This window comes from Cetorhinus maximus, chromosome 6 (assembly GCF_964194155.1).
Source record: "Cetorhinus maximus chromosome 6, sCetMax3.hap1.1, whole genome shotgun sequence".
NCBI classification, from domain to species: Eukaryota; Metazoa; Chordata; class Chondrichthyes; order Lamniformes; family Cetorhinidae; genus Cetorhinus; species Cetorhinus maximus.
Genome location: NC_135884.1, coordinates 134,120,323 through 134,146,202, shown reverse-complemented (window position 1 = coordinate 134,146,202; position 25,880 = coordinate 134,120,323). Strand labels below are relative to the sequence as shown.

Genomic DNA, 25,880 nt, shown 5'->3' with positions numbered 1-25,880 from the left:
GAAAGAGTTTTCTAATTACTCCCCCAAACTTTAAAGAGGCCCCATCTGTCTGCGTTGGGTGGATGTAAAATATTCCATGCCACTGTTCTGAAGAAGAGCAGAGGAGTTATGGCCCAGTGTTCTGACCAATATTTATCCCTCAATCAACGTCACAAAAACAGATTATCTGGTCATTGCATGTTTGTGTGAGTTTGCTGTGCGCAAATTGGTTGCCCTGTTTTCCTACATTACATCAGTGACTACACTTCAAAAGTACTTCATTGGCTGCAGCCTTCAGTTGTCCAGTGGTAAGCCTCCCCATAGCCCTGTAAATGTTTATTTTTCACGTATAGAAATCCAATTCCCATTGGAAAGTCACTCTTGAATCTGCTCGCAGCACCACTTTCAGGCAGTGCATTCCAGATCACAACTGCCTGTAAAAAAAACAATTCCCTCAAGGTTCTTTCTCCAATTACCTTTCATCTCTGCTCCCTGGTTACCCCTCCTGTCAGTGGAAACCGTTGCTCCAACTTTATCAATGCACTTCATAATTTAGGGAACATATTATAAATCCCCTTAACTTTCACCATTCTAAGGAGAACACAGCCAGCTTTGTTCAGTCTCTCCTTGGTATCATTGTAGTGAATCTCCTCTGCACTCTCCCCAAGGCTTTGATATCCCTTCCTAAAATGACATGCCACACACGCCAGTGTAATGCTTCAGCTTGAATCAATGTTTAAAGACATGCAGAAGAAGTACAATTCAACATAGATGGCAAGGAATTCTTTAAAAACCTGGAGTTCAGTCAGGCTGTGATGCTTACTGTCCACTCTCTACACCGCTGTTTCAGCACTCTGTTTCCATAAGCTCCATTTCCAGGAGTTTACTTTAAGTATGACCATAAGGTCAAATCAACTTCGCCCAATTTTAGGAATGTATGAAGAACAACCTCACCTGGAAGAAAACAATGTGGAAAATTAACATGATTATGACACATATGGATCTCTTACAAATTATAAGGCTCACCTACTTAGCTGCTCCGCTCCCTAATCGCTTTGTGACAGCTTTTCACGAGCCAAGTTTATTGTTTAAAGATAAAAGATGTATTACTCTGGTCTTCAGTTCAGTTGTCTTCGCTACAAAGCTAAGCCCATGGCAGCTTCCAGAACCAATTACCCGGTTGCTCTTGAATGTGACAAGTGCGTTTCTGGTTTTGTTCAGCTTTCATCCAGCCATGAGCAATCTATTGCAGCACTGTCAGGCCATGCAATCAAAGTGCAGTACAACCCGTACAGCAGACACTCAGAAGTAGGCGTTGAGAATGACTGGGAAATGGTCAAAGTGGGAGTTCTCTCTCTGTCTCTCTCTTGTTTGTTACTTGTGCTTTTGCATTAAGTCCCAGCTTTAAAAAAAACATTAGGGGCACTGAATTAGAAATGTACAGGACATCAGTAATTGCAATGATAGTACAAGTCGTGGTGAATTTGGACTCCAACAGAGAAAATGCATAAAACTATGTATCAAAACTTAGAAGTGATTACATGTGGATTCCAAAGACAATCTCCTGGAGATGGATGAGCACATTAAGAGACAGCTGACCTTTGCCTATTTGAACTCCTGGCCCTTTTAAATATAGGTGTAGTTGCTTAGGCCTGTGCTGCATTCTGTCCTAATTGGTCCATTATTGTTAATTGTATCCACTATTATGATTTATTATCTTGTTCCCTTAGAAATCCAGCCTGTTTTAAAATCTAAAACCCTGAAATGAAGGTACAGCACATTGCAGTGAAAAAGCAGCCTCGCCTGGTAACTGACCTGTAATAGCTTCGGGCAATGAGTCTCAACTAAATTGTTTGATACAACACAAAATAAAGAGATGAAAAGGAGGCTTATCTCGCCAACCAGCAGAATGCATTCTACCAATGGGCCATGGAAACCATAGTATTGAGTTGGCCTACCTTAGGGGGATTGACTATGCACAAGTCAGGGAATTAAAATCAAAATGCCTTTTCATAGTGGGGTTAAGCTAAATAGATAAAACAGTTCATTTCAAGTTCCTTGAATATTTTCCTGGTTATTTTTATATTAGTTATCTAATTTGATGATATTTGCTGGTGGCTTCATTGTGTAAAATAATTGGAAGTTCTAGAGACTGACAATATGGGGAGAGATAAATTAACATCAATGAATCAATAATTCAGCTATGCATGCTGTTCTCCCCCACCCAGACAGTATTATTAACTTAACCAAGTGAATTTCCTGATGAGGCTATTGTAACTGCTTCATTTTGGTAAGTACCAAGTCAGCTTGCACACACACAGCTCTCAGTTCCTGTCACTACCACCACAGTCACTGATAACATACAACTCTCAGTGACTCTGGTGTTAGTAAGAGGAACTGAGAGTTGTGTGATCAGTGACTTAGTGAATATTATTGCATTTATCTTGTAACTAATAGGCCCCATGTTATTGAGTGTCTGCTTGTGGTTTTGTGCCAGAAGTCATCAGGTAAGAAGCTCTGGGAGCTGGAAGACCAGTGGACTGCAAACTTGGGAAGTGTATAGGCACAAACCATGAGGGTGAAGCCCTGCTTTTCTTCGGGATTGTGAGCAGCAGTGCCTGGGAGATTCAGCTTCATCTCCCATCATGGAGGCTGCCGGATAATCCACCAGGACTGGCAACCGTGTGCTTTAAATATATTGAATTCATTTTGAAAATTTGGCACTGCTGTTAGATCTGTTAAGCGCTGCCACTTATTTACAGAAGTAAACTCAGATTTTAATGAGGAAAGCCAATTCCTATTTGTTTACAAACTCCCTCCCACACACTAGCTTTCAGCTCTGCTCATGTGCAGCCTAAATTCCTATTTCATTTCAAACTTTCCTCACTTTCAGCAGTAATAAACTGTGTTTCTACATGCTGGCATTGGGGCAGTCACAGTTAATAAAAGGTGAAATGAAATGTTGGGTTTATTGAAGCTTCCAAAAGCAAGTCTGAAAGTGGCAGTGACTTTTGTAGAATGGGGAGTTCTCTACCCAGCATCCACAGTGACAGAGAAACTGCTCTATCCCTGGAATCAAATGTTGTAGATGTGTTCAGGGATAGAGCAGGTCCTCTGCTGCTATGGATGCTGGGAAATTAACTCTCCATTCCAGAAAGGCCACTTTTTTAACAAACCCCCATCGCCTTGCACTGGCATCATGAAAGTGACTACCTCAAAAGAATTTGGGAACTACAAGTCTTGGACTAAGTAAAGCGTTGATGATCTAATCTCAGTGGAAGTTCCAGATACAGCAGTGGTGGTCACCAGGTGAGCTTTGCTGACATTGCAAAGTTATTCTCCCAGCTCGCTTGGAGCAGTACCTGGGAAATCAATCCTCAATTCTGGAAGATCTCAGACAACACAGGAAGGTTGGTAACCCTCCGCTGCACAGAGGTGGGGCTGGATTTTACTAATCCATCTGGGGATGGACTGGGAGGTAGCGGGGCCCATATGATTGTAGGGATTGGAGTATGCGTCACTTTCCTGCCACCATGCCATTTTACCAGTGTTAGGGAAGGTGGAAAATGCACTCCCCCCACCCCCCCCCCCCCCCCCCCCCCCCACCCCCCTCACTCTGCCAAGAGGCCAGTTAAGGGTCTCTTCTCTCTGCTGCTGCCTTTTACCTACCATGGATGGGCCTCCACTTAATGGGAAGCCCGTCAGGTAAAACCCTGACAGCCTCTCAGTGAGGGAGGGGTCTCCCTATTTGGGCACTCTTTGGGCCACAGAGGAGCCACCCAGTGGCAGTGGCTGCCCCATGACAACGGCACCACCTACCCTTAGCAACAAGTCCCCCAACAGCCGCCACCCCCACCCCCCCCCCCCCCCACCCCCGGCCCCGCCTACCCTCTCTCACCCCTCTCACCAGGGCCTGCCTGACTGGCTCCAGCACTCCTATAGCCCACTTATTGAGTTACAAAGGTGGCATCCTTCCATGGTGTCTTTTTGCTTCAGGCGCAGTCCCAGCAGCGGCCACTACTCCTGGTGGCACCGCTGAAACTGCTGAGCTGCTGGTCCTCTGATTGGCCAGCAGTTCCTGCAGGTGGACACATGTGCTTTAAAAAGACGGCAGCTCCAAAAACAACTAATTAGCAGCTAGAGCCGAGTAAAATGCAGCTGGAGATCCATTGTCAGGGCCCCCACTGTGATGATAAAATTTCGGCTGTGATTTCCAGACCCTCGTTCTTATTTTCAAAATGTTCGCCACCTATCCAGCTATTGTTAGTGGTAAACTCCTTTTTCTTAAAATTAAGCTTCTTTTAGCTATCAGTTAACATTCTTAATTTATAGGAAATGAAAATTACTCAATCTCTATTCTTCATTTACTTTGACATTTAGTTGAAAAACAGTCACATTATGTTAATCAGTTATCATTAAATTAATGAAATTTCATTTGTTTTCTACAGTGCATTGGTAATACTATGCAAAAATCCAATGACATTATTCAGGCACCTGGAGAAAATATGTTATCATTTGGCTAGGACATGGAATTCATTGCACATCTATTTGGAACACTCTGAAATGCTTAACAAGTGGTATGTTCTCAACAGCAGCAGGTCATGTGAGAAAACTTTTAAATTCAACATTAACAGTGTATAAAAAATCTCAGAAATATCTTCAATTTTTAAAAAAAACTTGTGTCTTTGGACACATTTTTTAACCTTGTAAATGTGAAATATAGCACTTTACACATTCAGCATGCAATGTCATTCTCCCAGTCAAAATTCAGTAAACTAAATGAAGTGTAAAGCTCACTTGAGAACAACAAACATTTCTACTTCTTTCCAATAACAATTTATTTTGATATAGCATCTTTAATGTAATGATCCATCCCAAGGCACTTTACAGGGAGCATTATAAAACAAAGTATGACACTGAGCCACATAAGGTGATATTAGTATAGATGACCAAAAACTTGGTCAAAGAGGTAGGTTTTAAGAAATGTATTAAAGGAGGAAAATGATGAGGAGAGGTGTAGGGAGGGAATTCCAGAACCTAGGGCCTAGGCAAGTGGAACAAATATAATTGGGAATGCACAGGAGGCCAGAATTAAAGAAGCACAGATATCTTGGAGGGTAATGGGTTTGGAGGGGATTACAGAGATAGGGATGGGCAAAGCCATGGAGGGATTTGAAAGCAAGGATGAGAATTTTAAAATCAAGGTGTTGCTTGACTGGGAGCCAATATAGGTCAGTGAGCACAGGGGTGATAGGGAAACGAGACTTGCTGCGAGTTAGGACACAGGCAGCAGAGTTTTGGATGACCTCAGGTTTATGGAACGTAGAATGTGGGAGGCCAGCCAGGAGTGCATTGGACTAGTCGAATCCAGAGGTAGTGAAGGCATGGATAAGGGTTTCTGCAGCAGTTGAGCTGAGACAGGGGCAATGTTATAGAAATGGAGATAGCGATGGTGCGAATATGAGGTCGAAAGTTCATCTTGGGATCAATTGTGACACCCAGGTGTCAGTCTCATTTTCTGCACTAGCTACCCTTTTGACATCTCTGATTGAAATTCAAAAACTGCTAAAGTTTGTCAGTTTGTGCCAATTCTGACTGATCTCAACTAGCAGCCTCAAGGTTTTTATGTTAGTACTTGCAATTATACTGCTTTATAGCCTTATATAGAATTGTCTGAGTTCCACCCAATGGAAGTGGTACTTCTCTTGCCCAAAAAAATGCAGATAGGTTTCATACACAATTTTAGAATTGTGTGTTCTGTGTCCTGATCTTCTGTTCTCCTAATGCATTACCTTTGTGGAAAAAATATTCCCCGTCTTTTCAACATTGCTGAGTTTTGGAGGAATGTCATCAAGCTGGTATATCTCATCTTTAGCAATAAGATAATTTAGCAATCTCAGAATTGTGAGAGTACCTTTACCACAAACACTGCAGCAGTTCAAGAAGGAAGCCTTTGAAAGGCAGATAGGATTGGGCAACAGATCCCGGGCTTGTCAGTGACATGAATATCTCAGTAATGAATTGCACTAAAATTGTAGCCCATGCGTTAACAAATCCAAGTGGTCACTGCCTCTGCCAGGGTGTCTAAAATAATTCCTCGCAAAGTCACTTTGCTTTTCTGTTGCTTTTCTGTCACAGAAGTGGCAGTATAACTGCAGTCTATCATGGTAGGATGAGTGCTTTCAATCTACAGAACTCTTCCCCCACCTTTAAATAGATCAAAATATTGTTAAAAATGTTCTTACCTGTTAGGAAAAATGTAATGTTCATTCTTCTCTTCCATTTGTTGGATAGCTGCCATGTTATCAGCACCTTTTTTTTAGCCCTAGCCAAAACCAAAACCATCAACACTCCCTTTGTCCTTTTGTTCATGAAATCTTTGTCAGTCTCTCCTTTGCCCCCACCTATCGCTGGCCTTCTATCCAGCTTCACCTGCTCCAACCCCCTTAAACAGTATAAACTTCATCACATTTCTACTTCTCTTTAGCTCTGAAGAAGGGTCATACGGACTTGAAACGTTAACTCTGTTTCTCTCTCCACAGAAGCTGCTAGATCTGCTGAGTTTTTCCAGCATTTTCTGTTTTTGTTTTTGATTTCTAGCATCTGCAGTATTTTTTTTAATCTTAGTATGGATTAGTCGCCTTCCCTGTTACAGAGTGTGATTTGAGAGGTGCTGTCAATTCTGAAAGTCAATATGCACCAGGATTTTTTGCACTGTTGTTGACACCTTCTGATCAGCCTCCAGGACTGAGAATAACACTGCTCTGCTAAACCCATGAGAACTACATCACTGACATTAGCTGAGAGGTACTTTCCCAGCTTGAGACACAACAGACAGCTCCCCATCTGCTGCCAGCGAGGAGATTAGATGTACAATGCCTGTTGACAATATTCTGAATCAAAAATCAATTTGTCGCAATGTCCTTTTGGGGAGTTAAAACATTAAGTGTACTTAGAATACCCATTCACTTCCTCAAATTAAATGCTTTGGCTGTGGGAACCTGTATGGATTCTAGCTATGCCTGCCTTTTTGTGAGATAGATGGAGCATCCTTTCTTCCAGCCCTACTCAGGCCCCCTCCCTTACCTCTTTTTCCAGTACATTGATGACTGTATTGGTATCACTTCCTGCTCTAGCCCTGAACTGGAAAATTCATCAACTTTGCTTCCAATTTCCTCTTGCCTTCACATGGTCCATCTCTGACTCTTCCCTTGACTTCTCTATCTACATTTCTAGAGATAGACTGTTGACCAATAGCTACCATGCACCTACTGAATTCCACAGCTATCTTGACTACACTTTTTTCTCCCCTGCTTCCTGCAAAGACTCTATACCATAGTCCTAGATTCTCTATCTCCGTCACATTGTTTCTGATAATGCCACCTACCAGTGTTTCTGATATATCTTCCTTTCTCCTTAACCGAGGATTCCCCTCCATTGTGGTTGACCGTGTTCTTGACTGTTTCTGTCCAATTTCTCATAATCCTGCTCGCACTCTTTCCCCTCCCTCCCAGAATCATAATAGGGTTCTCTATGTTCTTACCTTCCACCCCACCAGCTTCCACATTCAATGGATCATTTTCTGCCAGGTCCGGCGTGATGCCACCACCAAACACATCTTCTCCACCTCTTTCCACATTCTGAAAGGACCATTCCCTCTGTGATACCCTGGTCCACTCTTCAGTCACCCCCAAGATATTGTCCTGTTGCACGGCACCTTTCCATGCAAGCGCAGGAGATGCAACACCTGCCCTTTTACAGCCTCCCCTCCCTTAGTGCAGGGCCCTGAACTCTGCTTGTAGATGAAACAATGGTTTACTTGTACTGCTTTTCAGTTTAGTACATTTGCTGATTAAAATGTGAATTCTTCTACATTGGGGAGAGGAAATGCAGATTAGGCCTCACTTTGTTCTGTCCACAAGTGTGACCCTGAGCTTTTAGTCACCTGTCGTTTTAATTCTCTTCCCAGTCCCACTCTGACCTCTCTGTCCTTGACCTCCTACAATAACCTAATGAAGCTCAACACAAGCTCGAGAAACAATATCTCATTTTTCAATTAGACACCTTACAGCCTTCTGAACTCAACATTGAATTTAACAGTTTTAATCATAAACACTACTCCCATTTGTACCAACGGCTGTTGGTAATGCTGCTGTTATTCCCATTTATCCCTCTTCTTGACCTACCCTTAGTTTCTTTATTTGTCCCATAACCATCTCCTATTGCTTTGCACATTCATCCCATTTGTCCTTTAATCATTCCTGCCTTTCACTCCTCTCTTTTGTTCTTTCTTCCATTTCTCCCTTGCCTGTCTCTGTACTTGTTTAAAATTTTTTCAACTCTGACTTTTCCTGGTCCTGGTGAAAGATCACCAAACTGAAATGTTAACATTGTTTTTTTATCTCTCTGCAGATGCTGCTGAGTATTTCCAGCATTTTCCGTTTTGATACCAAGGCCTGAATTTTTACGCAGATGGAGAGAATCTTCTCCTTTGCGAAAATGGCGCCAGAGGCCCAAATCTAGAAGTCCCGCCCATGAACTCGGCCCCCACCATTTTTGGAGTGGGGGTGGTGGGATGGGGCCAGGTTGAACTTTGGGCAACCGTGGTTCATGGTGACAGCTGCACATGTTAAAGTGCAGCTGTCTTCACTCTGATCTGATTTTAACAAGGAGGGGGTGAAAAATACGATATGTGCACATTAGACCTGGTAGGAGAGGGTCTAAACTTACCAGAGTTCTTTGAAGAGGTAGGATACCCTTTTGGATATGTTCCTGGGACACATTTAGGAGAGGTAAAGTGCCCTTTGGGAGAGGTCAAGTGCCCTTTGGAATTGTTGTAAGTAGACATGAATGTGCGTTAAAAAATTGAGAACCGCATTGGAACTGTCAAAGGGAGCTGTCGAGCTGTTAAGGCGTTTAAATCTCCTGCCTGAACCAGATGCTTTTCTTGGCATGTCATCCCCATGATTTCATTAGCTCAGGAACCATCATGTGTTACCTCAATCTGTACTCATCATCCCTCAAAGCCATTCCTAACCAGACATTTATCCAGCTGTTTTTACAGCTGTTAATCAATAGCTGAAGCTAAATTCCACATATTCAGAATGTGGGGATGGAGAGAATATTACTTTCTAGCCTTGCTTGATGCCTATTAATTTTATGCTCACGTCCACTAGTTCTGTCCTACAGATAATTCCACAGTTAGGAGGATACTGGCAGTTTTTTTTCAATTTATGACAATGCCATTTTAACAGAATCTTTCTTAAATCCGAGAGCGGAAATAATCCTGTCCCCTCAGCAGTTACGTCCTTGCTCAGATTATATAGAATTACATGGATTATACAGCACAAAAACATGCTATTTAGCCAAAAAATTCTACACTGGTGTTTATGTTCCACCTTGAGTCTCCTCCTATCTTTCTTCATCTATCACCATAATTGTTGATTCCTTTCTCCCTCATGTACTTATCCAGCCTCCCCTCAAATATATATTTGGCCCAGAACTTCTGTTCTCTGGGGGTTCATACCCTGGAAGTACTCCAGAAGATACACTGGGGGACCTCCCAGAAGTCCCCAAGCAAGGACTGCACAGGAATTGCCCGGGATGTTTAAACTTCTGTTGGGCAATTGCCCTGCGCCTGGAATCCTCCAACACTCTGGTTTAAATCAGAGACTTCGGATGGTTTTGACTCTCTTAGCAGAATAGTTACCCAGGAAAAGTCAAAAGGATTAAAACTACTTCTAACTCCTGGGTAACAATAGTACTGACACCCCGATCCCCCACTGAACCCCCTGACTAACTCTCACCCTCCCTGACCACCTGACTAACCCCCAAACCCTATGACTACCCTCCTGACCACCCGCACCCCCCTCCCAACCCCACCAACTACCTCCCCCATCCATCCAACCCCCGTCACACCTGCACCGCCCACTCCCCCACCCCCCCGCCCCGCCCCCCACCCCCCGCCCCGCCCCCCACCCCCCGCCCCATGACCCATCCTGGCTACTTAACTTACACATTTACCTTCTCTCCTGTCAAAGTGGCTGGGACCTTTAAACTTACTGCTTTACAGCAGCTAGTGCCGTAAAAAAAGAACGTGTCTTCACTACCCCCAACACTGCTGCCCTGTACTGGGAGAGCTCAGGAACCAGGTACGCTGCACGTTTCTCACCAGGCCCGGGTCGGAACTCTGGGCGAGAAATATGTTGGAAAGAAAGGAGCAGAGGGGCAATCCGATAGTAATTACCACTTCACGGAAGATTCGGCTCTATATTATTCACCTCAACCACTCCCTGTGATACCAAAGTTCTACATTCTCACCAATCTCTCAGTAAAGGAGTTTCTTCTCAATTCCCTATTTGATTTTTTGGTGATTATTTTATATCGATGGCCTCTAATTTTGCTCTTCCCCACAAGTGGAAACACCTCTCTGTGTCTAACATATCATAATTTAATAAATCTTATCAGGACGTTCCTCAACCTTCTCTTTTCACGAGAAAAGGGACCTGTCCTGTTCATCTTTTCCTGTATAACCTCACATTTCAGATATCATCCATGTAAATTAGTTTTGTGCCCACTCCTGTGCATCTGTATCTTTTTTATAATATGGTGACCCGAATTTTACACAGTACTCCAGTTGTGCTGCAACCAAGGATTGATAAAAGTTTATCATAACTTCTCTACTTTCCAATTATATCTCACTGGAAATAAACCTTAATTTGCCTTTTTTAATGACCTTATTAACCTGTGTTGCTACTGATTTGTGTATTTGTGCTCCCAATCTCTTTGCTTCTCTACCCCCTGGATTTTCTGTTCATGGATTGTGAATGGGACAAATTCTATCCCAACCTTATTCAGATGTGCGTTATTAAAAAAAACACCAAGCCATTGCCAGCTATTCCCAGTTATACAAGATTGGGATAATTTCAAGTTTCCAAAAAATAAAGTCACATATTCTGTATTTTCCACTTAATCCAATAAATTGCATTGCTACCCCTGAGGAAGATAACACTAACCAATCTTCAAATTATTTTCAACAATTTAATAGGGTAGGTTAACATGAGAGTTATGATAATTATATTCTCCACCTCCACCCCCAATATAATCAAATATGCTCTTACCAAATGTGTGTTGCAGCATTACTTGCCTCCGAAATGTAACCTTCTTATTTTTCACATACACGACTGTTCTATATAAAAGGGAAGACATTTTGAGTGCAATGAGCTGCAAAGCAATAAATATTTCATTTATTGACAAAGCAAAATATTTTAACAAATATTCCAGCGATATCTTCAGAAATTACGTAATCATTAGTAGATTTAGTTTGTAAAGTAGCATTCTAAATTGTGCACCATCGAGTAATAGGATGCAAATCTTTACACATGATTTCTCCACGAGGTGAGTTTCCAATTTCAGCCTTGCCATCGGGAAGATACAGTAGATAGAGAGTCCCTGACAGTGGGAGAGGAAAAATTGATAGCTAAGTAACCTCGAGTCACTCCTGCATTTGCAACAGCTTTAGTGTGAAAAAGCCTGTCCACACTCACTACAGGTGTTAAAAAAACTATAAAATGCACAGTTTGGTCAGTATTTATAAAGTGAAAATGCCCTTTCTGTTTATGACAGACTAAGATTTTTTTTTAAAAACACTTTAGTTTCAAGGTAGCACTCCTGAAAGAAAGAAGCTTAAATTATAGGACAAAAACTTTCACATACTCAGGGTATCCAAAGAGAAATTGCTTTTGTTGCAATCACTGTTCTTTTGTAGGCAGCTGCGGAAGTAACCTGAACAAAGTCCCACAAATAGCAAATGAATTTTAGGACCAGTTCATCTGTTTTTGGCATTGTTGGTTGAGGGATGAATGTTGGCAAGGATGCTGGAAAAGCTACTTGCTTTTTTTTTCCCCAAGTAGTACCACAGGATCTTCTACATCCATCTGAATAAGCAAACAGGGCTAGAAAAATTAAGAAGCTTTGATTTCACTTCTGGGTCATGGGTGTTCAACCATTGTAAATATCATGCACCTTTGTAAATACATTTGCTGCTCATTAGAATGGTCTTGTCATTTGAAAGCATCGAGCATATGCGTCTATGTGCCCTCTTATTGCGAGGGTGATCCATGCTCACACTCAGTCTTTCCCTCCCTTTGTGAGCCTCACATTCATGTGATGTGTAGCTGACTCATGATACTTATTCTTCCCTTGTGTCATGTCAAGGATGAGTGAAACTTTTTACTGAAGGGTCTGCAAAATACACTAGCAGCCATACTCTTTACAAGACATGGTGGAGTTAGGCATCCTCACTAGCCTTAGAGGGGTAGTTGTAATTGTCTCTAAAAATGAGAAGGCTGCCTTCATTGGTAGCCAAAACACAAGACCTGCAGCCATGATGCTCTCTCCAGCCATGCACACATCTCAGTGTCCGCAAAAACCTTCCCATAGAGATGGCGACCACTGCATCAAGGCTTTTGACGCAGCATCTGCGCTATTGTGGTGACTATCATTTCCCAGAGTGCAGCGATTGAGGGTTTGCCGCTAACTTTTCCGATGAACAGGGCTTAGTGAATCTTGAGGGTTGAAGGTGCAAGGCTGAACATTGAGATTGCTCTCGATGTCACTGGTTGTAAAGGCCGTTCAGTCCACAGGCATGGCAGTAAGGGATGTGTCTCATTGCCTGTACCTTACTCTTCCTGGAATCTTGTGGCTATCAGTGTGCCAGGGCCATGTCTTCCATGTTGTGCTTCTTCGAGGGCATCTTCATGTGGGAGCTGACCCTCATCTCCCTTTTCAGGTTCCTGCCCATCCTGTTCTTCATTGTCCGAGGAGCTCTCAGCCTCCTCCATGTCTCTCTCTGGCAAGGGATCCCCCCCCTTGAAGAGCCAGGTTGTGAAGGGCAGAACACACCACGATGATGCAGGACACCCTCTCTGGAGAATATTGCAGAGCCCCACCTGAGCGATCCAAACATCAGAAGCATGTCCTCAGGATGCCAGTGGTCTGCTCAATGATGGATCGTGTTGCCTTATGTGCCTCATTGTATCTCTCCTCCAAGTGACTTAGAGAATGACGCATGGGTGTCATGAGCCATCGTTTGAGCGGGTACCCCTTATCCGCAAGCAGTCAGCCCTGTATTCGCTGAGGCCCTTTGAATATGTGAGGCACTTGGGAGTGCTTCAGGATGTATGAGCCATGGAAACTCCCAAGGTACCTGGCACAAATGTACATGATGTGCTTCTGATGATCGCACACCAGTTGAACATTGATGGAGTGGAACCCTTTCCTGTTAATGAACATCGGGGCTGGTTTCATGGAGCTCTCAATGCCACTTGTGTGCAATCGATTGCATCCTTGACTCGAAGGAAGCCTTACATATCTACAAATCCCCGAAATCTAGCAGCCTGGCTAGCTTTATCGAGTGTGAAGTTCGCATGATGATGAGCTTTACTGTAGAGGGCATCTGTAACTTCTTTGATACATTTATGTATTGAGGACTGTGAGATGCTGCATAGGTTCCCTGTGGATCCCTGGAACGATCCACGTGCAAAAAAACTGAGTGTGGGGGTAACCTTCAGGGGTACTGGCAGGGGATGTCCTCCCAGTGCATGGGGCATTAGATCCTCCTGCAGAATGTGGCAGATATGATCCACCACATCTCTTGACAAGTGCGGATGGGCATGGCATTGCCTGTCACTCATCTCCAGATAGGAGAGTCTTCTGCACTAGACCCTTGGTTGTGCTAGTTGTCTCGTCAGGATGGGTCTGACCTCCTCACCCTCTGGCTGTTGCTGGGGCTCCCCCAGACCATGACCTCAGGCCAGGCCTCCTCTTGAAGCTGGGCTAAGTGGGGCCGGGCCCTTCTCCTCCTCCTCAGTCGGGTCATTGCCATCGTTAAGGCAGCATTGACCACCGGCTCCATTATTCAATCTTCCTTCCCCCTGGGGAATGATAGATGCAAGAGATTAATGAACACAGGGCAGATATAATAGACATCCCACTCACACACACAAAGAAAATATAACGCCCCAGAGCTGCGACTGCACTAATAACTTCTCTCTGATACAGCCTTGCAGCTGAGACACACACTTGCACACCCCGGTGCCTATCATGCCGACCCTGACGCTTTACATTTCAATCCCACAGAATTTGTGAGAGCTTTGGAGACATCAGGAAATGTGTGACCTTACCAAAGGAACTCCTGCAATCTATTATCATGCAGGTTAATCAAGCTTAACTTACACTTCAGCAATGACTGGATGCCCTTTGGCCTGTGATCCATGCCAATTGGATGAATCACATTATAGGCTTTCAGTGATGATCAGGCGGATATGCAGCGGCTGTGCTTCCTAGACACTTGCCCTCATTAACATTCTCATATACCGTTCTGTTGAAGCTCAAATGGAGCGATTGCATTATGAAGCTGGTGACTCCTCTCTTTAAAGCTGTAAAAATGGCAATGGCTCCAATGGAATCTTCTCAGGGAGATCTTCCACTTTTCTCTCAGCCCTGACTCCATTTCAATGTTTTGAATACAAGCAGGTTGAGGCTGCCCCCTGAAATGGGCCCCCGCGTGCAGTCTTGGGCTCCTCCCACACTGACTCTGACCCCTTCCGTCCAGATTCTTTTCCACTTTCGATTTGTTACTGCGCCATTACTTCGACTTGCCAAGATGGTGGTGCTCAGATTTTACTGTGAGACCAGCTTCGACCCTCCCTCCGTGAGTGTCACTGTCCCTCCAATGTTCCTGGAACACCGTGGTGTGCAGGCAGAGCTCCCTCCTGTTATTCTCCACCTTTCCCTAGTAATCATGGATCCCTTAGTCATTGTGGTTGATATTCCAACCCTTCCACCTGAACCCATAACTGTAGATGTCCCAGTGCCCATTGTGGATCTCACCCCTTCCGAAGCTGTGTGCAAGGTCAGGCACTGAGGAGACCCCCCTCCCACCAGGAAAGTTTCAAATACCCCCCTCTGTATTACATTTTCCCTCTTTACCGGCTTCAGATGCCCTAACCCTGACCATTCCATCTGCAGCTCAGTACCAAGACAGACAAGACAATGGCCAGTGACATTAAGACCCTGAACATGCCCTGCACACCAAGCTGTGTCTCATCCCAATTGAGCACACAGGCCTTGCCCCTCCCTGGAATGGGACTATGACGTGCATGCCCTGTAGCATGGCACACAAAGGACTGACTTCACTTTTGCATCCTGACTATGCGGTACACTAAGCCCCAGGACTGACTTCACTCTCGTACCTTGACTACTTGGCCCCAGACCAGGGACTATGACTGTCTTTCTCTTAGCTTTCCCATTCCGTCTTAACTGCTGGCAACACAATGTACCCCCCCCACCACTCCACCCGCCCCTTTCATGATTCTCTGTGCAATCCGTCTTTCATCTGCAAGCCTTTCACCTCCCCCACCTCCATGAGTCTCTGTGCAAGCATTAAGCTCTTGTGCAAAACCAACACAAACCCCCCTCGTATTCTGGAGTCTGCATGCATCCCCTCCAATTCAAGCAGTTCTGTCCCCATTCCACCCCCTACTATGTCTGTGTTCCAGTCTTTTATGTTGGGCTCCAGTTTCCCCGCTCTCAGTCTGCCCTCTGCCTACTATCATTTCCCACAACTCCCCCAAACCCACCTTTGCCCATTGTCCCCTTTGCGTCTTTCCTTCTTCCGCCCCGCACCCCCAGCCCACCCCCACACCCGGCCGCAATGCTGGTGTCTTTCTGGTTTGCTGCCCTGCCTGACCCCCCCAGATAACACCCTCCCAGACAACGGAGGAAGCCAGTGAGGAGAGCAAGCTGACGCCCCCGCTGGTATAGCATCTCACGGGCTTTGATGTGAACCTGGAATGATGCTGTTGCAATTGGGCTTTGAGTGTGGCCCTCACCTTGAAGTCAGGAGCGAGGTGAGGGCTGACAACTGCACACTACTTATATCCAAATGTGTTTCAGACCCACCTCATTTCCCACTGACATGGCGACAGATTGGGAGGGGCTACGCCATTCTAGCGAGCAGCATTTTCAAAGAGCATTCGTGGCATGGCAACGCATGGAAATGGCATTCCTGACATGGATCAGCGGGGAAACCCAGCCTGCCGTCAGCCCTCAATGAAAGTGGTGAGGGCAAAATCCCAAACTGTTTTCCTGCTGGCGGGTTTCCAATTTTTGGCCTCTGTCCGAATTTCCCGCCTGGACACCCGCCACAGTCCAGTGGGGACAATTCTGCCCAGAATTTCCAACCATGCAGCACTCCCTTGTTATTACAATGAAGTATCAGCCTAAACGACCAACGGAAGTCCTGGGGTGGAGTTTCTGATTACAGACCATACAGCTTCTGCTGACACAAGCAGAAATGCAGCTAGGTAGGATTTACAGAATAATTTGCCATTTGAAACTGAAAATTGTGCTAGCTACAGCAGAGGATACCAAATATCAATATTGTGCAAGTCCAACAGAAGGGCGTTCCCAATAGCTCAGTGAGTAACTGATATAATTGGTGTGGTGCTGAATCATTTTAATAAGTAATATATCTAATCTGAGAGAGAAGAAATTGATTAGTGTTCACCACCTGACTGCGATCCACTCGCACTTACTGTATGAAAATTGGGCTACAAGTTCCTAGTACCTGCTGATGTATGGTTGCCATGATCAGGGCGGGGCCCAATTCTGCTGGACCCCTGTCTTTTTTGGGGACCTACAGTTCTTGAACAACAACTGATAACAGAGCAATTGATAGTCAATAGGGGAGTGAAAAATGCCAAACCTCTCATAGTTTGAGAAAGCAAATCAGGATCTTCAGCTGACCTAGCCTGTAGCCCTTTTGTGAATTGGCAAGGTGCCATTCTGAAATTCCTTGCCCCTGGCAAGATGGACACCCAGGGAGTGTTGCAAATGGTGTGGAGCCACCACCTTCATGCTAATTGCCCCATCCCTGGGACAGGGTCTGCGCTAAGTCTGACTGACTGGTGGTTACATGGCCTGTCCAATCACACATCTGCCACTGCAGCAGCCCAGTAGGGATTTTAAGGCTATTGAGTCAGCGTAGGGTGCGACTTTGCTCTAATGCTTCAACATCTTGTTGTGATTTAATTTCCAAACACAGCCATTTGCGTGATGTGCTCGGGGCATGTAATCACCCGCAAGACAGACAGAAAAAGGCAGAAAATGGATAGAGAGAAAAAAAAAAACTCCACTGAACTTGTCTAATTTCAATCATTTTGCTGAAGCATTACAAAAGGGTGTGTGGGTGGGTTAATGAATCATCCAGCTTATAAATCTGGAGTTTTAAATACAAGGGTTTTGTAACATCCTACACAGGCACCCTGAGACACATTAGCAATTAATGACAGGTTGTAATAAGGTGGGGATCCCAAGTGGGGAGTCCATGCTTGTAAGTGAGTTTTTAATTAAAAAAAATAAAAATGGAAACAAAGCAACAGAAAGACCAGCGTTCATTCTGGTGAAAGAAAGGTTGATCATTTCAGCATCGTAAAATAATTCTCCTTAAACCCTGAAAAGAGTTGTCTGCCTTTTTAATGGCATTGATAAATGGAAGATATGAGCAGTCTAAGTATAATTTTCTATATGATTAGGAGATGGGCCAGTGAACAGTGCTAAACCTAGTTTACTGTGCTGACATTTCCCTTAGGTCCACGGTGATAGACAATCTGTCCCTTGATGCAGAACTTTTTACACACACAGGCCTGAATGTTTCAGGCGGAGGGTGGGTGGGCTTGGCGGGAGCGGGCAGGGACAGTCGCAAAGCCGATCGCCGCCCGCGATCAGTTCCGCACCGCCATTTTCACCAGAATGAACGCTGGTCTTTCTGTTGCTTTGTTTCCATTTTTATTTTTTTTTAAATAAAAACTTACAAGCATGGACTCCCCATTTGGGATCCCCAACTTATTACAAGCTGTCCTTAATTGCTAATGTGTCTCAGGCTATCTGTGTGGGATGTTACAAAACCCTTGTGTTTAAAACTCCAGATTCATAAGCTGGATGATTCATTAACCCACCCACACACCCTTTTATAATACTTCAGCAAAATGATTGAAACTGGACAAGTTCAGTGGAGTTTTTTTTTCTCTCTATCCATTTTCTGCCTTTTTCTGTCTGTCCTGCGGGTGATTACATGCACCGAGCACATCACGCAAATGGCTGTGTTTTGGAAATTAAATCACAACAAGATGTTGAACCATTAGAGCAAAGTCGCACCCTACGCTGACTCAATAGCCTTAAAATCCCTACTGGGCTGCTGCAGTGGCAGATGTGTGATTGGACAGGCCATGTAACCACCAGTCAGACTTAGCGCAGACCCTGTCCCAGGGATGGGGCAATTAGCATGAAGGTGGTGGCTCCACACCATTTGCAACACTCCCTGGGTGTCCATCTTGCCAGGGGCAAGGAATTTCAGTTTGGCACCCAGCGCTACCTGTGCGGGCAGAGGGGGGGGGGAGGAGGGAGAGTCGGGGCCAGCACATGCGTGCGAAAGAGCGCTTCAATCTCCCTGAGGCACGGAGCTGCCTCAGGGAGACTGAAGGGCTTCTGAAATTATTAAATAAAAGGTTTATAAATTTATTTAAACATGTCTCCTCATGTGACTGTGCCACATGAAATGGGACATGTTTTTATATTAATGAAAATAATTTTATTTATTGAATAAAAGCTTTAGGAAACCTCATCCCGCTCGTGGATGAGGTTTCCTAAAGAACGCGAAGGTTGCTTGGCCTTTTTGCCTGCCCGCCAACTGTAAGGTTGGATGGGCAACGTTAACAAGTACTTCAATTCATTTCTTAATGGCCTTAATAGGCCGTTTATGTATCAGTGGCGCGCAGCTGACTCCGGCGCACGCCTGCCGAACGAAATATTGCGGGACTGCGCTATGACATCAGGACGCACGCCCGACATCATCATGCGCCATTTTATGCATCGGTGTGTCGGGCCCGCCCCCCCATGCCGACTCAAGAATTCTGCCTGTATGAAAAGCACCTACCACTTTGGCCAAGTCACAAAACGTGCATGGAGCTGACCCTTGGGGCCATGCTGATAGTTTATAAGGCCTATGTTCTCAACACCTTGTCATTTGGCTGTGAAACATGGACGCCTTACAGCTATCAGGAAAAGAAGCTCAACAATTTCCACCCTCACTGTTTCAGCTCCTGATGGGGATATCTTGGCAGGACAAACTCACAAATGGGGCAATCCTCTCAAAGGCAGAACTCCCAAGTTTGTTAACACTCATCAAACAGAGGGCTCAGGCATGTCAGCAGGGTGGAAGATGGTCGCATACCCAAGGACTTTCTGTATGGCGAGGTAGGTGGGGCCAGGCAGCCAGCAGGACTCCCAAAGCTCCGCTTCAAGGATGCTTGCAAGCGTAACCTGAAGGCATTTTAGACATCGATTATCTCACCTGGGAATCACGAGCTGATGACAGAGAAAAATGGCGACACCTGCTGTGGGCTGGCGTGCATGACCACGATGGACCAGTGGTTACAGCAGCTTGGCAACAGTCGCCAATGTCGAAAAAACAACCCACAATGACACTTCATAGCTTCACGTGCAGCCTAGACAAAACTTGCCTCTTCAGCCATCAGCAAAGGTGCGCCATGAGACGACACCCCACCTGAAATGGATTTGTTTGCTATGTGCCCGTCATCTTTCGATGATAGAAGGATGCCAAGGATCATTCCCGCAAGATCTTAAAAGGACTCCTTTGTTAACAAGATCAGATGAGGTCATGCCACTGACTCATCATGACTGATTCCTAAATTATTTCACTTGAACTCATTATCACCATACAAGCATAGTAAAAAAATAACAGTGGGTGGAAACTTCCCAGATTTGCACTAAATGCGTTGTTTTACCCACTGGCTGCGATGGTGGGTTTTCAGGTCATGTCATACCAAACCCGCCATGTTAATTATGCATTCCCGGGATACACACCGTTTCGATGGTGGGCAGGCTCCAATTCACCTGCCACACTGTCACCTTGCCTTTTCATCAGGCCAGGCACCATATTTAAAGTACATCCACGCTCAGTGCTTCCAGCCCAGGACTGCATCAAAGAGGACATGGCCCCGAAAGGCAAGAAGACTGCAGCCCTCAAGTGCCTTTTGAACAACGTGGAGGCCCGCTGTGATGTTCTCTACCCCCGCTCTGGCTGCAGGAGGGGCAGCTACATTACCACTCCGGCTTGGTAGGCGACAGCAGTGGTGATCAGTGCCAATGCTGCACAGAAGTGGTTGGCTATCCAATGCAGATAGAGAATGAATGATCTCATCCATGCAGCCAGGGTATGGCAACCATCTCATCACTCTAAACTTACACACCCATGCCCATCACACATTCACTGGCATCTCACTCACTGCCAGCTCTAGGGACATCACCACCCATTCTCACACGCATACCCTCACATGTCCTTTTGGCCTCATCTCCTCTGGAGACTGCCTCCTCAGCCCTTGCCATCTTGAGGCCACTTGCATAGATCAATATGTGCCCCCACACACACCCTAGATAACCCTCCTTCCTCAGTATAGCTCTCATCCTGCAGCCTCTTCCTTTGCCTGAGGCCACTTCTCCCCCTTCCCCAAGCAAACCCTAACCCTGCAGCCTTTGAAAAGCCACCCACATATGGCTGATCTGGTAGGTAGAAACCTGCCTGTGAGCTCCCCTAAAAGTGATGTGGTGCTGCCTGCAAAGCCTGGCGCTGATGACTGCGAGTGCTGACCGAAGAAAAGTAGGCAAACAAACCTTAAATCCAAATGAAGTGCAGCCTGCAAAGAACATGCTTATATATACTTATATATATATGCCCGCCTTGTATATGCTGTTGTGAAACACGTCGGCGTGTTTTCCCGCTGACCTGGGTGGACGATCTAGCAGGGGTGGGATGATTCCGGTGGGCTGGTCTTATAATGATATGCTAATGTATTCCAATGAAGTTCCCGACGTCTGATGGCAGGGAAGGTGGCCTGCCATCGGCGGGCGGAGTGAATGATCGCAAACTGGTTTCACAACACCGTGAAACCGATTTTTGGCCTTCCAGCCATATTGTCCACTCACGCCACTAAACACGCCCGACGCCGATGGGCACGGAAAACCCCGGCCAGTATTATGGTACAATGTTTGACCTGTTACCTTGATATGAACTTGTGCCATGAAATAAATGATGTAGAAGGTTAGTATGTATATTTGAGATGGGCTTGTAAATATAGGGAAGTCTTTATGATGTGCAGAAATGTTTGCACCTTCATTCTGTTAACAGTGAAGTGTTTCATTGGTTTCAGTGACTCCTTTCCCAGAAGTCTCACATACATTATTATACATTCGGACCAATGTTGCTTAGTAATTGGTCATATTGACAACAGCCTAAAGCGGCTTAAGCTCTGGCTTTTATGCAGTCTTTCTGTTTAAGGCTGGGCTTAGGACTCCCCACTTCTGTGCTAACCAATGCTTGGGTGTAATTATCGACCATTTCACTGAAAACATCCAGTCTGTCTGAGGCTGTTATCAATCGGGTCAATCAAGGAATGGAATGTTTCTCAAGAGACTTTGATTACAGGTCATTGTTGCGCAGTTTTGAACTTCCATTCTTCTAAAGAACATTGATTTGTTAGAAGGTTGGAAAAAGAATGGCAAAGTTGATTTCATGACGTAAATTCTAAGGCTGTAGCATAATAGGCATGAGCCCTCTATTTGCTTGAGATTCTCTCCATTATTTTAGCAGTGGCTTTAATGCATTTAAAATAACTTGATTACACCTTTGTTAAGGAAGCAAATAAAGTAATCTAAGGCAGACGTATAAGGCATATGTATTAACCTACAGTGTTATTTCAAGCCATTGCCCTCCACCCAGGTAATTGTTTATCATGGGGGAGATGGTGTTGTAGTGGTAACATCATTGGAGTAGTAAACCAGGCACCAAGGCTAATGTACTGAGAGCTTAGCTTCAAATCCCACCACAGTAGCTGGTGGAATTTAATTCAATTAATAAAAAAAACCTGCAATGTAAAGCTAGTCTTAGTAATGGTGACCATGAAACCATTGCTGATTGTCCCATCACTAATATCCTTTAGGGAAGGAAATCTGTCATCCTCACCTGCTCTGTGACTTTACATGTAACTCCAGACCCACAACAATGTGGTTGACTCTTAACTGCCCTCTGAAATGGCCTAGCAAGCCACTCAGTTCAAGGGCAATTAAGGATGGGCAACAAATGCTGGCGATGCCTGCATCCCATGAAAGAATAATTTTTTAAAAATATGCCCAAGTACAATGAGAAAAAAGTCTGCTCCCTGACTTTTGGATCAGACGCTAAACTAAACGCCTATCTGCTCTTTCAAGCAGATAGGGGAGTTCCCCTGGCACTATTTGAAGATCAATGAGTTCTTCTGGCAGCCTAATCAATATTTCTTCCTTAACCAATTCAACTCAAAAAAAGATGGATCACATGTCATTCATCTCATCTATATACCATGGATATAGGGCACAGAAACAGACCACTTGGTCCACCAGTCCATGCTGGCAATTATGCTTCACTTGAGTATTTTTCTATTTTTCCTCATCTAAACCTATCATTGTAACCCTCTATTCCCTTCTCTCTCATATATACTTGTCTAGTTTTCCCTTAAATGCATCTATACTATTCACTTCAACCATTCCCTGTGGTTGAAAGTTCCACATTTCAGCACTCCTTGGGTAAAGAAGTCCCTTTGAGAATCTAATAAGGAGTTCAGCTGATGACCTCCAGTTATGCTCTTCTCCACAAGAGGAAGCATTCTCTCCATATGCACTCTATCAAAACCTTTCACAATTTTAAAGACCTCTATTAGGTCACCCCTCAGCCTTCTTTTGTCTCAAATGAAGAGACCCAGCCTGTTCATCCTTTCCTGAAATGTATTCCCACTCATTTCTGGTATCATTCCTTGTCAATCTTCTAGGCACCCTGTCCAGTGCCTTTTTATCTTTTTTATAATAAGGTGACCAGAACTGTGTGGTTTATCCAAGGTCGATAGAGGTTTAGCGTATCCTCCCTGCTTTTCACTTCTATCCCTTTAGAAATAGAGCCGAGTGTTTGGCTTGCTTTTTTAAAGTTCCCTTGCTAACTGTGGCACGTGGTTGGTGTATTTGTATGCTGAGATCCCTTTGTTCGTTTGCCTCACCCAGACTTGCACCTTCCAAGGAATAAGTAACCTCCCTATTCCCCTTACTAAAATGTACACCCTCACATTTATCTATGTTGAACTTTGTTTGCCCATTCTGCAAGTTTATTAATGTCCTCCTGCAATTTGTTGCACTCATCCTCAGTGTTGACTATACCCCCCTCCCCCCCACCACCCTCCCCCCACACCAATTTGGTGTCATCTGCAAATTTAGAAATTTGTGATTCTGAAGTCCAAATTGTTAAATGTGAATTGTGAACAGCAATGGTCCCATCAGTGATCCTTATGGATTACCATTTCCCACTTCAGCCATTCTGAATAACTAGCCTTTACTCCCATTCTCTTCTTTATATCTTGCAGCCAGCTAGCAATCCAATCTGCTACTTGTCCCTTGACTCCACATTCTCTGACCTTATTTGTTTGACTGTTATGTGGCTTCATAACAAAGGCCATTTGAAAATCCAGATAAATTACATCTGCTGCATTACCAATGTCTAGTCTCCCTGTTACCTCCTTAAAAAAGCGAGGTTTACCTCTTTGAAATCCATGCTGATCCATCCATCATTATATTTTTCTTTTCGGATGTTCTTCTATTCTCTTCCTTAGTAAGGATTCCATTATTCTTCCTACTGCCAATGTTAAGCTGATTTGCCAATAATTCCCTGAACGCGTTCTGTCACTCTTCTTAAATATAGGAATTATGTTAGCTATCCACTAGTCTGCTGGTATTACATCTTGTTTTAATGAGTTATTAATTACCTGTAGTAATGTCTCTGCTATCTCTTCTCAAAATTCTTTTAAAATGTGTAGAGTTAATTCATTCAGACCAGGGGCAGAATTTTATGGCAGCGGGATTTTACGTTCCCGCTGTTGTCGTTGGCATTTATAACGGCCCTGTCCCCGCCGAAACGGGGCTGTAAAATTCTGCCCCAGGGGTTTTATCCTTTTTGAGTTTGTTTAGTTTATTCAATATATCCTTTATTTAATTTTAAATGTACTTACCTTATTACTCATCTCATTATTTAATGTCATTCCACCTGTTCTAACCGCATGGTAACTAACAAATGAAATGATTATTTAATATTTCTGCCATCTCTCTGTTGTTACCTCTGGTATTATTCTGCCTCTCCCTTAATGGCCCTATTCCCATCCCAGGCTTCCTTTTTTTTTATTGATGTGCCTATAAAATATTTTATTTTGTTTTATGTTCCTTGATCATTCAATCTCATAGTTCCTCTTTGCCTTCCTAATTGTTCATTTGACTTCTCTCCTAATCTCTTTGCATTGTCTTATCGTGCACTCCTCTGTTGTCTGTGTTCTTCATGTATGCCTCTTTCCTAGCCATCAATTGTTTCTTTATGTCTTTACCCATTCATGAGGTCTCAGCAGTGTTTGATTTGTTCTTTCATTTAGCGGAACATATATTTCCTGCACTCTGTTGAATACTGTTTTAAATGTTTTCCAATGATGGTCTACATCATTGTTTGCCAGTATTATTGCCCATTTTATCTTTTCAAGGTCTATTTTCATTTGCTTTTTCTGGGGCTTTCAATTTGCAAATTGGCTGCTATTTGGCTGCATAACATCAGTGCTGTGATGCACTTTGACGATCTCGAGGATTTGGAATATCTTGAGGATGTAATAAAGTGCTTTTTGAATACAAGTTTTTCTTTTGTGTCTCCTGAAGATCACAGAATTACAGAATCACACAGTGCAGAAGAGGCCCTTCGGCCCATCGAGTCTGCACCAACACGTGAGAAACACCTGACCTACCTACCTAATCCCATTTACCAGCACTTGGCCCATAGCCTTGAATGTTATGACGTGCCAAGTGCTCATCCAGGTACTTTTTAAAGGATGTGAGACAACCCGCCTCCACCACCCTCCCAGGCAGCGCATTCCAGACCGTCACCACCCTCTGGGTAAAAACATTTTTCCTCACATCCCTCCTAAACCTCCTGCCCCTCACCTGGAACTTGTGTCCCCTTGTGACTGACCCTTCAGTCACGAGGAGATGGATTAGCATTTTTTAATATGCCATGGCCAGCTGCGTGATGTAATAAAAAAAACCTTTACATGTAAGTCTCAGAATAGCTTGGTCATGATTTCCTATCCCAAGAGTAATCAGGGTAAGTATTCATATTCACCACATGGCATATAATCTGATACAGCAGATCACTTGTCCTTTGTGGGTCCCATCTTTTTTTATATTCATTCATGGGATGTAGGCATCACTGGCTAGGCCAGCATTTATTGCCCTTGTTGGAGGGAATTTAAGAGTCAACCACATTGTTGTGGGTCTGGAGTCACATATTGACCAGACCAGGTAAGGACATCAGATTTCCTTCCTTGAAGGACATTAGTGAACCAGATGGGTTTTTACATCAATGATTCCATGGTTACCATCAGACTTTTAGTTCCAGATTTTTTATTGGTAGGATTTGAACCTGGGTCCCCAGAGCATCACACTGGGTCTTGAGAATACTAGTCCAGTTACAATACCGCTATGCTACTGCCTCCCCTTTTAAGAATGAAAACTGAATGGGCTCTGTAACACCATGGCCCAGCTGACCACCCAAGCTGTGAGATAGAAATTTATTCTGTTTATTTATATCCTGGGCTCTTAACAGTTCTGGCTATGTTTTATGTGAGTTGAAATTATACTCTATGACAATAACAGGCAATCAGTATGTTCAGATAAAACTTATTTATCTGCTGAACTAAAATGCTGAAACA

General features: G+C 44.2%; 1 protein-coding gene across 1 annotated transcript in view; it reads left to right on the top strand.

The window, feature by feature from the left end:
- Positions 1 to 25,880, top strand: part of LOC144682166 (peroxisomal trans-2-enoyl-CoA reductase) — a 41,429-nt gene that overhangs the window by 543 nt on the left and 15,006 nt on the right. The window lies entirely within an intron of this gene.